We start from the raw sequence: 13,678 nt of genomic DNA on the forward strand, positions 1-13,678 counted from the left end.
AACTGGCCTATTCAATTTCAGACTTGCATGAGGCCTGTAGCTCCTTTGTTTTGGCCAATTTCTCCCATTTGGAACAGGTATGTCTTCCCCATGCCTGTACTCCCATTGCATCTAGGAAGTAACTAACTTGTTTTTGATTTTATAGGCTTATAGGCAGAAGGAAATTGCCTTGTCTTAGATGAGATTTTGGACTTTGACTTTTTATGTTGGAATGAATTAAGACTTTGGGGGATTGTTGGGAAGGCATGAATGTGTTTTGAAATGTGACAACATGAGATTTGGAAGGAGCCAGGAACAGAATGATAGGATTTGTCTGTGTCCTCACCCAAATTTCATCTTGAATTGTAATCCCCATTTGTCACAGTAGGGACCTGGTGGGTGGTAATTAAATTGTGGGGGTGGTTACCTCCATGATGCTGTTCTTACTTGAAATCCTGTTATGCAAAGACAAACGCATTAAAATGTTGGTGAATTTATTTAAGATATAAAAATATCTGTAGCTATAAAATGACATAGATATATAATTTTATACATTTAATAAATATTAGTATATGTATTCTAATCTAAACATTTGTTATGAGTTTGTGCATATAATAATGAATATATAACTTCATAAAGTTAATAATATATAGTTATGGGGTTGATAATTATTTTGGACATTCATATATTTATTATAAATTGAGATATATAAAAACATACATTCCCATAAACACACATATATGGTTATAGAATGTGAAAAGATATATAAATTTATACATTTCTAACAAAATTTGAGCATTTTGCATACAGCTTTAATACTGTTCAATATTGTACTTTTTAATTTGACTATTAATGGTTTTGCATAAAAAATGATTAATTCCTCCCCTCTTTGAAAAAATTGTTAATAAATACTGATTAGCTACAATATATATAGATTTACTCGTGCATAAATAAAATTTATTTTGGCTTTTGTTTTTTATGGAAGATTATAGTGATGGGTTTTTATTTATTTATGACAATACAAGCTATATTAACATTAAGAAACTCTGAATTATCAGAAAATACAATAATTAGGTTATAGTAAAGATGGTTTTATTAGTTTATTTCCTTAAATTTCCACATATTACCCTATAGGCATGGATTCCTAAAAATGCTATATAATTCAATTTTGAAACAGAAATTATAATTCACATTTATAACTATATATATATTTGTTTACTCTCAGATTATCCTATCTTTAGAAAGACAAATGAAAGTACTCTGAAAATCTCAATGGCATTTAATAGTCTCAACCACCCTAGTTGTAAAATATCATAATTTCCAATATGTCATTAAAACATATTGGTAATGCTCTCAAAAGTAGAGGAAAAGTGTGACTCATAATCATCAGTTTACTGCTAAATTTTACAATGTTTGGAATCTTTTCAAGAATACTTTACATTTTAAAAAAATTATACTGATTCCTATTATTTCTGTTATATTTTTACAGTGGGTACATGTAAACTTTTATTTGCAGACTCAAAGATATAGATTTAAGAGTTTTCTAATCCTTCAAAGCATTTAGAGTAATGCTTTTGGTTAATCATAGGGACTCTGATAGCACATTAGGTGGGTTCATCCCAACAGTTCTGATGATGACAAGTGTGATCTTTACAGTAAGTCACTCTCTTCTTCTGAATTGCTGATGATTATTTATAGGGTTGTTGTGAAGATTAAATAAGATAACCTATGTAAAGTGTTAACACAATGATCCTTAGCGATAATAGCAGAAGAAGAATGAGAAGGAGGAAATGGAGAAAAAAATACCAGGCTTTCAGTTCATCTGTATAATGACCTTTCACTTAAGTATCTCAGATTATTTGGAAAATTTACATAGTCTCACCTATGTTCCATATTTAAAAAAACTGTATGCAAATTATCCATTAAAATGGTCTCACCTTTGCTCTTCCAGAACTGCCAAGTGCTGCCAAGAACTGCCAGCACTATGTTGAATAGAATTTACAAAAATAGGGATCTTTATTTTCTTTCTGATGCTATAGGAAAACTATTAGTTTTTCACTGTTAAATAGGATATTAAATGTGGGCTTGTTTAGGCAAGAAAAAAGAAATAAAAGACATCCAAAATCTGAAAGAAAGAAAAAAAAACTTACAACTAATAAACATATTTAATAATGTTACAGGAAACAAAATCCACATACAACATTTAAAAAGTTGCATTTGCAGTTCTACATACTAACAACATGCAATCTGAAAAGGAAATTAAAATTCTCATTTATAATATAATTAATCTCATTAAAAAATAGAAATAAACTTACCCAAGGAGGTAAAAGACGTTTTCCTTACACTGAAAGCTACAATACATTAAGGAGAGAAATTAGAAAAAAATAAATGGAAAGAAATCTCATGTTTATGTACTGAAATCTTAATATTGTTTAAACATTCATATTACACAATAAATTGGAATTCTATTCCCATCAAAATCCCAATGGCATTTCTTTCAGAAATAGAAAAATAGTGCTAAAATTTATACAGAACAACAAAAGACCCAGGATATACAAAGTCATCTAGAGAAGAAAGAACAAAACTGGAGGCATCACACTGCAACACTTCAAAACATATTAAAAAGCTATAGCAATCAAAACAGGATGGTACTGGGATAAAGACAGACATATAGACCAACGAAACAGAATTGAGAGCTCAGCTGGGCATGCATAGCTCATGCCTGTAATCCTATCACTGTAATTCCTGTAATCTGGCAAAAGTTGGCAGACAACCTGAGACCAGGGGTTCCAGATGGGCCTGGGCAACATGGTAAAACCCCGTCTCTACTAAAAATACAAAAATGAGCCCAGTGTGGTGGCACATGCTTGTAGTCACAGCTGCTCAAGAGGGTGAGGCCTCAAGATCACCTGAATCCGGAAGGCAGAGGTTACAGTGAACCATGACTCTGCCACTGCACACCAGCCTGGGTGACAGAGCAAGACTCTGTCTCAAATATATGTGTGTGTGCGTGTGTATACATATATATACACACACATATATATACCCACATATATATACACACATATATATACATATATATACACACACATATATATATTAAAAAACTTGAGAGTTCAGAAATAAATGTAGGTGTCTATGGTTAACTGATCTTCTACAAGGCCACCATGCATATACAATAGGGAGAGGATAGACTTTTCAAGAAATGATGCTGGGAAATCCAGAAATCCACATGCAAAAGTATGAAATTGGAACCCCACATCTTACACTACACACAAAAATCAACTCAAAATGGATTAAAGACTTGAGCATAAGACCTGGAATTGTAAAGCTCCTAGAAGAAAACGGGAGAAAATTCCTTAACATTGCCTTTGGCAATGAGTTATTGAATATGTCACCAAAACCACAGGCAACTAAAATAAAAACTGGCAAGTGGGAACTGCACCAAGGTAAAAAGCCTCTGCACAGCAAAGGAAACGAGTAATAAGATAATAAGGCAATTTATGGAATGGGAGAAAATATTTGTAAAGCATATATCTGACCAGGGTGAATATCCAAAATACGCACAGAGCTCACTCAACTAAATAAAAAATAAAGTGAAAATGGACAAAGAACTTAGACACTTCTCCAGAGAAGACACGCAAATGACTATCAGATATAAAATAAGATGCTCAACACACTAACCATAAGGGAGCTAAAAATCAAAACCACAGTGAGTTATCAGCTCACACCTACTAATATGGTTACTATATACACAAAATATAAATATTGGTGACAGTATTGAAAACTGTCACCTTTGAACACGGTTGATGGGAATGTACAATGATGCAATCACTCTGAAAAACAGTATGCAGGCCAGGCGCGGTGGCTCACGCCTGTAATCCCAGCACTTTGGGAGGCTGAAGAGGGCAGATCACTAGGTCAGGAGATCGAGACCATCCTGGCCAACATGGTGAAATGCCATCTCTACTAAAAATACAAAAATTACTTGGGCTTCGTGGTGTGCTCCTGTAGTCCCAGCTACTCAGGAGGTTGAGGAAGGAGAATTGCTAGAACCCGGGAGGCGGAGGCTGTAGCGAGCTGAGATCATGCCACTGCACTCCAGCCTGGCAACAGAGAGAGACTGTTTTGTTTTATAAAAAAGTTTTAGAATCATTTCATAATTATAAAAAAAAAATGAAATGTGGTTAACTTACCTAGCATAAACTAAAATAAAAACATGGTAATTTGAAAATAAACTGAATATAAATTTTCTCTTCACCCTTATAGAAATTACAGTCAAAATATAATAGGCAACATCAAAATATCTCATGTTCCCCATAAATATATATATCTACTAGGTGCCCACAAAAAATTACAAAATAAAAATTAAAAAATAAAATATATATGTGTATGTCTATGTATATGTGTATATGTATATACACATACATGTATATATGTGTGTGTGATTGTGTGTGTGTGTGTGTGTATATATATATATCAGGCAGTGTTTCTTAGAAACCATCTTAGATTCCAATGAGAGACTGGCATTGCATTTTTTAATGCTTTTTAAAAAATTATAAATTTATTTTTTAAATTTAAAAATATAAATTGAGTATATTTATGGTATATGATGTGATGTTTTGATATCTATTGTAAAGTCATAAATTAAGCTAATTAACATCCATTAATGAATAAAATATAAAATAACCATGAATATCATGAATATGTCTCAGTACTCCCACCTATCTACTGAATTGAGCCTGCTCTAAACTTTGGTACTTATTTATCTCTGAACTCCTTTCTGCCTTCTCAGCACCGTCCTATCCGCTAAACATTGGAGTGCCTGAAAATAATTCTTGACCTTCCTAACTGGCATTATATAGTTTCCTATGAGCCCTCAGGCTTCTTTCATGGCTTTAAATATTCTCTGGAGGTTGATGATTTCAGACTGAGTTTAACAATATTACTCTGACTGCATTCACTAGCAATAGCATGCAGAAGATGCATCCAAAGGATGAGTTATCTGGCGACTGTAATAATCGGTGAGATTAGATGATTGCTTGGAGCAGGGTGATAATGCAAGCGGGAAAATGTGGTAAGATTCTTGAAATGTTTGATGGTAGTGACCACAAGTCTCACTGATGTATTAGATCTTGGTTTTAAAGGAAAACAAGAAATTAAGAATGACAATTGGGACGTTTATCTAATCAACTGAATAATGAGTGGCATCAATTATTAAGAGGAAAAAAATTAGGGAATGACAAGTGGGATGGAATAATTGGGTATATCACAAATTCTGTATTGAATTGTTTTGTAAAAGTGTGAGAGAGCTTAGCAGAGGCCTAAAGAGATGAGTCTACTTTTGGTTAAATTATAGAATGTAAGGGAAGAGAATTGTGAGTTGATTTGGATTACATTTTTTAGTAGTTCCATTGTGAATGGAATAAAAATAGGACAATAGTTACAGGGTAATGTAGGCTCAACGAGTGTTTTGCTATATATTTGTGTTTATTTAAGCCTGTCCATCAGGTTTCTTATTTGCAAATGCTGGAAATCACCATAGGCAACTGAGGCATTTTAGTGTATAAATAAGAACTACATATGAAAAATGCGTACATAATATGACAAGCAATTTCATCATAGATATGCCACTAAGTACTTATAAAAAACTTTCTTAGCATTATTCTTTCATCTCTAAAATAAGGAGTTTTTACGAAAGGTCTAGTCTTTCCACTGCAAAATTTTACAATTCTAAGAGCATCTGAGGCCAAGTTTGACTGCAATTTGTTATGAATGAATACATATGACTGTTCTATTTTTTGATTAGAGGTTCAATCAGAGGCTATACAAGAGGTTATACTATTTTATACTACACTTTATTATTTCTTTGGGAAATCAAGGTTTTAAAAACACATTTACTTAACATTGAGAACACATTTAATGTGTGAGGAAGAATAAGTCGCTTAATATTTTGTGCCTAATGTTTCTAACATTAAAGATGGACATAATTATGTAGACGAAATGCTTGTAATCATAAGCACTCCATGAATCTACCTTTCTGAGATACTATCATTTGAAATATTAATCTAATTTGAAGTTTAGCTTTGTTATTCGCATATGCTGATCGTATTAGCATTTAAAAAATGTGAGACAGTATTATTTCTTCACACCACGTGGACTTGGTAATCCACTACAAAGGCAAATTTCTACTGTCTAATCCAGGTAAATGACTATTTTGTTCACTATTATAAAGGTCATTGGCTGGCTTACCTTTATATTGTCATACTGTATTCTGATCTGGAGTGGGACTCCTAATCCCACAAAATATTTAGTGATGGAGAAAGATATATTCTAAAAATAATCAGAAATAGAGATATTTATGAAAGATAAATGTTCTCTTATCATCATGGAGGGTTTATGAAGTAGAGAATCATAAATAGAAAAAAATGGTCAAGATAGACAGAAAAATGTAGGCAGTTTTACAATGGACATAAAGCTGTTCAGCAAATACTAAATGCTTTCTCTCACTTCAGGAAACCCATACCAGCACGAAACTCTCAGTTGAACCAGGCTGAGCACAAACTCGTACCAGTACACATCATGAGTTAAATATTAACATTAAATTCTTGAAGTCTCACATATTCAAAAAGATTAAAACTGAAAATGAAAAACAAAGTGAGTAGGTCTAGATTTGGCAAAAGTCATTTAACGTTTAAAACGCATTAGGCAGTTGCCAAATAGTTACATCACTGTGCATTTCCTCAAACTTTGCTGTGATAGTGTTAAGCAAATGTTTCTGATAATATTGGTACTCAATGATTAATCACCTTCTATAGTTAAGTTTCCATCTACAAAACCAGTATTGACTGAGTGGTACACCATGCTTCTATCCTCCCTTAATTATTATACTATTTGAGAGGTTAAGCTTATAAACCCATAAAAATATTACCCATTTACCTAGTAAATATTGCTCAGGTTGCTTACCCGGTATTTCTTAAGTAATAAACAGCTCCACGAGGAGTAATTAGGAAAATCCAGTCTCTGTTAAGCATGAGCGGAAATCACACAGAAACCAGCAAAAGCATCCTGTGTGCATGGGAAAAGTCAAGTCCAAATGGAAAGGAGCCATGTGTAAGGATGTGTGAGCATTCAAAAAAAGCTAAGTCATCACAGATATGTCCATTTTCTGTCCAAGGAAATGTTGTTTTCTGAAAATGAAGAATATTGATATATACAGCTATGCATATGAAAGATACCTTAATCAAAGTGTTTCAAATTCAGTTCAACAGTGGCTTAAAGCTTCTCTCTTACAGACACACTTAATGCATGCAATGAATGTCATTACAAATAAGAGTAAAGGTGTTAAATAGTACACATGGTTAGGTTTTAGGATTATATTCTGGCATTACATTACATAGTTATCCTAAACCAAAATTTCTGATATCACTAGGATACAATTGTCTGTTCCATGTTCTTTTGATATCTCAGTCTTACTCATTGTTCTCTGAGTGAATTCCATCAGACTGGTTCAGGGCATCTCATCTCAGTGTGGAATGTCTATAGTAATCTTAGAGCCTGTCTCTTTGATCAGAATTTCTGTTCTCCAAATCATATAAAATGCTGCCTCTTTAAAAATTTGATCAATCATTTACTAGTAATACAAAATAATATAGTTTAAACTTTTATATTATACATCTTTTTAAATTGCAAAACTTATTTTAGAGTAATTCTGTCTCTGCAAACACCGAATTCAGATGCTCTACTATTAAAATTAAAACAACTGATAGTTATCTGTATTCCAAATATATGGTGTTATGTCCCACACTATGATAAAGTGGCATAACAGGCCATTGTTCTTGTACTCTAATTATTATCTATATGAAGAGTAACACTGATTATTCTAAAAACAAAACCATCCTCTTTGTGAATTGTTTTTCAGCATTTCATGGCATATGTTCAGAAATCCAATGTCATAGTTATGTGAGAGTTAAATTTACAACCCTCATTTTGAACATTTCAACATAACCACATTGCTTAAATGAAATGCCTGTGAGGATTTAATTGATTTTTTTAAAACAAAAACCACACTAGGATATTGGTTTGAATATTTTCCAAACTAAAAATCATTACATCTAATCTCCATGATATAGAACTTTGGGGCCATGACTGTCTATGAGTATTATTGGAACAGATGGACATAGAGCATTTTTCTGAGAAAGACAGGACCAAATTTTAAATTTTTCTGAGAGGACTTAACCCTTCCCTCTGCCTCACTGAATATTAAAGCATGCATGTCTGCCATTAACAAGTATTATGAAATATTTGCACTCAAATTTCTTGCAGAGTAGAAATTTTGTTGGTCACCTCATAGAACCTTATTTTGTCATGTAAAACAACCAAACACTCCTTAATAATCCAAATATCAGTTTATCAGATACCTGATATAATAATAGAACTTTTATGAAGGATTTATCAAAGAACATATGACCCATTCATTTATCTGAATATTCAAAATTTTATTTTGGATTACATATGAGAAGCATAAAAGTAGGCATATCAACTACATCAAGAGCTTGACTTACTTTATTGATAGTGTTTTAATATTTTGACAATTATCAGCAGAAAGCATATGCATGGACTGAATGTTTGTGTTCACCCAAACTTCATATGCTGCAATCTTAAGCTCCAATGTGATGGTATGAAGAGATGGGCCTGTGAGAGGTAATTAGGCTATGACAATGGAACCCTCACAAATGGGATTAGTTCCCCTGTGAAAGTTACTATCTGCACTCTGATATATTTTTTTTCCTTCTATCCTCTTTTAGAAAACATTCCCTGGCTTTTTTTTTTTTTTTTTTTTTTTTTTGAGTTGAAGTCTCACTCTGTCGCCAGGCTGGAGTGCAGTGGCGCGACCTTGGCTCACTGAAACCACCTCCTGGGTTCAAGTAATTCTCCTGCTTCAGCCACCCGAGTAGCTGGGATTACCGGTGCTCTCATGCCCAGCTGAGTTTTTTCTACTTTACGAGAACATAAAATATTTTTCATATCACGTTCAAAACAGATTATTAAAAAACACTCCTAATTTTTAGGTAACTATCTTGCTCTCTTTCAGTCATGTGAGAATACAAGAAAAAGTTGGCAGTGTGCAACCAGAAGAGGGCCCTCACCAGAACCCAGCCATGCAGGCTACCTGAACTGACTTCCAGCCTCCAGAACCGTGAGAAATAATTTTCTGTTGTTTATAAGCCACTCATCTATAGTGCTTTCTTGTAGCAGCCCAAATGACTGAGACAGAATACTCTGTGTGTGTCTATATATATATATATAAAATTTTTTAACTTTGAAGCATTTTTTCTTGCCACTTACAAAGACAACTTAAAGGATACTTTTTCAGTATTTCCATAAGCTTGTTTTAAAGAGAGCATGTGGCCGAATTTTTTTTTCCCCCCAGTTCTCAGTATCAGGAAATATGCTTTTCTTAAAAATGTTGTTTTGTTTCTTTATGCTTTCTGTTCCTTCTGCATGCTATGAATTGTTAACTGATGATGTGTACATTTTTGGTCTAGCTGCTCAATCTCTACATCTCCAGCAGTAGTGGCATAAGGTATATGAATCTTCCCTTGGCATTATAATTTTTGTATCATTCTTTGTAATAATCCCTGACTCTCTGGGTTTATTTTTATTATTATTTTACAGAAGGCAAATTTTCTAATCACTGCAAAATCTCTTGGAGATAAGGCAGAACCTTGACAAATGACAAACCTGGTGAACCAATATAAACAACTTCTAACTAGGCAGGATACTGCCCCAACAAGGATGAACTGAGTAATGGCCAGATGGTGCCACTATCTCCTCACTCCGGCAAGATTGTTGAGTCTTGCTGACAGTGTCAGCTGTACTAACTCAGGAAAAGTAATGCCCAGTTCCATACCATAACTTCTACACTGTCCCTCACAGACTACTGCTGAATTTCATTAAACATAAAGGTTCTCTCTGTTCTATGAGAAAACATCAAGACTAAATCAACTTCACCACTTGCCATTATTTTTTTTGGTCAGTGTTTAACAGGTACGTTTCTCAGAGCTTCAGTCTTACAAGCTATTCTTTTTTCTAGTAACTTTTTATTCCTTTTCCCAGGTGGAGATTCCCTCTTCATTTCCCCATCTCTTCTAACACTCTGCTGCTATGGGCACTGCATGCTCTGTTCTAATTTCAATAGTGTATAATGCTCTCTCAAAATTCTTTTGTCCAAAAGTTACTTCTATGTCCATTTTTTAACTAAACACACTGTTTCCTCTTCAATTCATTCAAATAGAGGCTTTTTAAATTTTTTCACATTCATATGCCTTGTGTTGGGAAGTAGAATCACTCTGTTCCTTATTTCCAAACTATTTATCCTTCATTCTCTTGTAAAACTCACTGTTCTTTGATGATTGTGCCATTTGATATACTGCTTTCTACTATATAATCATCTTATTTTATGGATATTATCTTCATTCATCTAAGATCTTAAGATCTAATCTACAGAATCCCACCCAACCCACCAGGATGCCTTCATATTCTTGAGAAAAAGCACTATCCCCTATAAATAACATTTTTCTATTTCATTTTTGTCTTCCAATATATGGTCAGTGCTGGATCATTGGGAACTGAAATTTTGAAGTTACTATCTTAAATATCCTAATCTCTAACCATATCCTTCTATTGTCATGGGCTGTATTTGTCTTCATATTCAACTGAGACCATTATTCATGGACCATTATTCAGTTGTTCTTTTCAGTTCTTTTAACTCCCTTGCTCTTCCATAATTTGTTAACTTTCCAAGTAATACCTATTCATGTGTAAAATATCTCAATCAAATTCTGTAAATCTGTCCCTGTACAATAAGTGTTGATGAATAAAATCAAATAGATACCACTATAGCATACACTCACAGTCACTAGTGACAGCTAGTTCTTAATCCTGCAATTTTTTTTTTTTTAATGATCCTCAAGGAACTTTGTTCTGTGTTCACTGTTCACGCTTACTTCAAGCCATTACAGGCCATACCATGTTTTAAACTTTCTTCTCTAATAAACTAATGAGCATTTTTCATGTATAAAAGAGCAAATAAAAGTCATGAAATGGTAATTCCCTGACATGTTGGTACTAAAATTGATCATTCCTGCTTTCCCCACTTCCCTTCAGTAACAATGAGAAAAGTGTCTCTTATTAAAATCCAATATTTGCATCTGCACACGATTTTTCCTGTCAACCCTCATTTAGAAAACGTTCGCTGGCATTTTCTTTTGCTTTACCAGAACATAATACATTTTCACTATCAGAGTCAAAGGAAATTATTAACAATACTTCTAAGTTTCAAATGTAATAATAAAGTAGAATTTAAAGAGTTTTAACCTCCAGTATAACATCTAATTCAACCTCTAAAGACCAAGTAGAAAACCTGTATATATATTAATTCCTAGCACAAGGCTGTCAAAATAGGCCTTACTTGCTTTTCTAGAACTGTGGAATTTTATAATGGAAAGATAGATCATTTAGTAAAAAACCCTTATTTTAGAGATGGAAAATTATTTTTAATTACATAAGTGTATAGTGGAAGATTTATGATTACAAACAAACTATGCAATTATTTTGTTCTCTTTATTTTCACTCTGTTATTAATTTAAAACTGCATTAGCCAGCTTTGAAGTCAGTTATCATTTGAGCAGCCTACAAAGTGTTTTAAGGACATCGTATTTGAAATCAGACTTCTCTGAGATTAAACTGCAGGTCATCTTACAAGAATGAGATTTTGCACAATTTGCTTTACATTGCCAAGTCTTTTTTTTTTTTTTTTTTTTCCCGGAGTCTTGCTCTGTTGCCCAGGCTGGAGAGCAATGGTGAGATCTCAGCCCACTGCAACCTCCGCCTCCTGGGTTCAAGTGATTATCCTGCTTACTCCCCTGAGTAGCTGGGATTACAGGCGTGTGCCACCATACCTGGCTAATTTTTGTATTTTTAGTAGAGATGAGGTTTCACCATGTTGGTCAGGCTGGTCTTGAACTCCTGACCTCGTGATCCACCAGCCTCAGACTCCCAAAGTGCTGGGATTACAGACGTGAACCACTGCACCCGGCCTACATTGCCAAGTCTTATCATGCTTGTAATATATTGTCTAACTCATGTACTAATTGTGAATATCAAATATAAGAATATACAACAAGTTGCTTATTGCATTTCCAATGGTAGTACCAAAAAACGGCAACTATTTCTGCAATTATTACCATTAAATATTCCACTGTGTTTAACCAATTATTCACCAAATACTCTTATCCAGCAGCTTTATTACTTTCTATCATATACTATTTATATTACCAGTTTTCCATCATTTTGTCATGTGTGGATTTGTTGATTTGTAAAATCTACTAAATACCAATCACTCAGCAAACTGATAGGAATTCAAACATGAAAAGAAAATCTATGAATGTGGAATAATTTGGGCAAAGGGTTATCATTTTGATCTCTGTATCATTTAGCACTCTTCTTAGCATTTATTATATTTACCTTTTGGACCATACTTACTCCTGTCTTCTAGGGATGTAGATGACACCTATAATATCATTTAAGAGACCGTCTCCTCTATGCAAACGTCTTTGCTTTTTCTAATCAACACAGATTCCTTTATTACCTGAATTTTTAATTAACTAAAAAATCAAATCAGTTATGAATTGCTACATGAAGTAAGAACACTGATAGAATGTGAGAGATCGTCATTCTGCTTAATATTGCTGCATAACAAAATTTCCACAAACTCAGTGGCTTAAATCAAGACACATTAGTTATTTTAATTTCTGAGGGTCAGGAATGTAGGCATGAATTAGCTTGCTATTCTGCTTCAGGATCTCAGACATATCTGCAATCAAGGTGTCAATCAGGGCTGGGGGTTCATCTGAGATCTTGGGAAGGATCGGCTTCCAACCTCACATGGCTGTTGGTGAGACTCAGTCCCTTATAATATTCTGGTGTGAGAGACTCATTTTTTGTTGTCTATCAACCAGTGGTCCCCCCATTTCCCAGCTGGCTGTTGGACAGAAGTGCTCAATTCCTTACGACACAGGCCTCTCTTTCATGGTCACTTGCTCCCTGCAAACATTAGAAACAAAAAGGCAAAAAACTGAGGTATGAGCAAGAAGGAAGTTGCAATGACATATAATGTGCTAATGGAAGTAACAATGACATCGCCTTTGTCATATTTTACGGATTAGATTACATCACAGCTCCTGTCTGTACTCAAAGGGAAGAGATTATATGATAATACAAATGTCACGACTTGGGGATAAAGGGGGCTAGGTGGAGGGAGCATTTTAGGAAAGTCAACCACACATACTGGTGTTCATTTATTTATTCTTTCATAAAAATATTGTGGGTTGAACAAACTTGAATGTAAGTAATTGGAGGTCATACATTTTTGTGTGTCTCATGACTTAAAAAATAATTCATTTAAAGTTTGATGACTAATATGTGCTATTTTAGATTGGCTGTATTTAGATTTAGCTTACTTAGGGGGAAAAAACCTGGCAGAATACATTGTAGATGGTCTACAGTGTTGTAATAATATGCTGATTTTATAACATTAATAAATAATTAGCCAGGTCAGTTTAGTGGAAACTTTAGGGCTATCTGGGGATAAATTTAGCAGACCAAGCATCCTACTTAAAAAGAATATATTACATGT

Source organism: Chlorocebus sabaeus, chromosome 2 (assembly GCF_047675955.1).
Source record: "Chlorocebus sabaeus isolate Y175 chromosome 2, mChlSab1.0.hap1, whole genome shotgun sequence".
Lineage (NCBI taxonomy): Eukaryota > Metazoa > Chordata > Mammalia > Primates > Cercopithecidae > Chlorocebus > Chlorocebus sabaeus.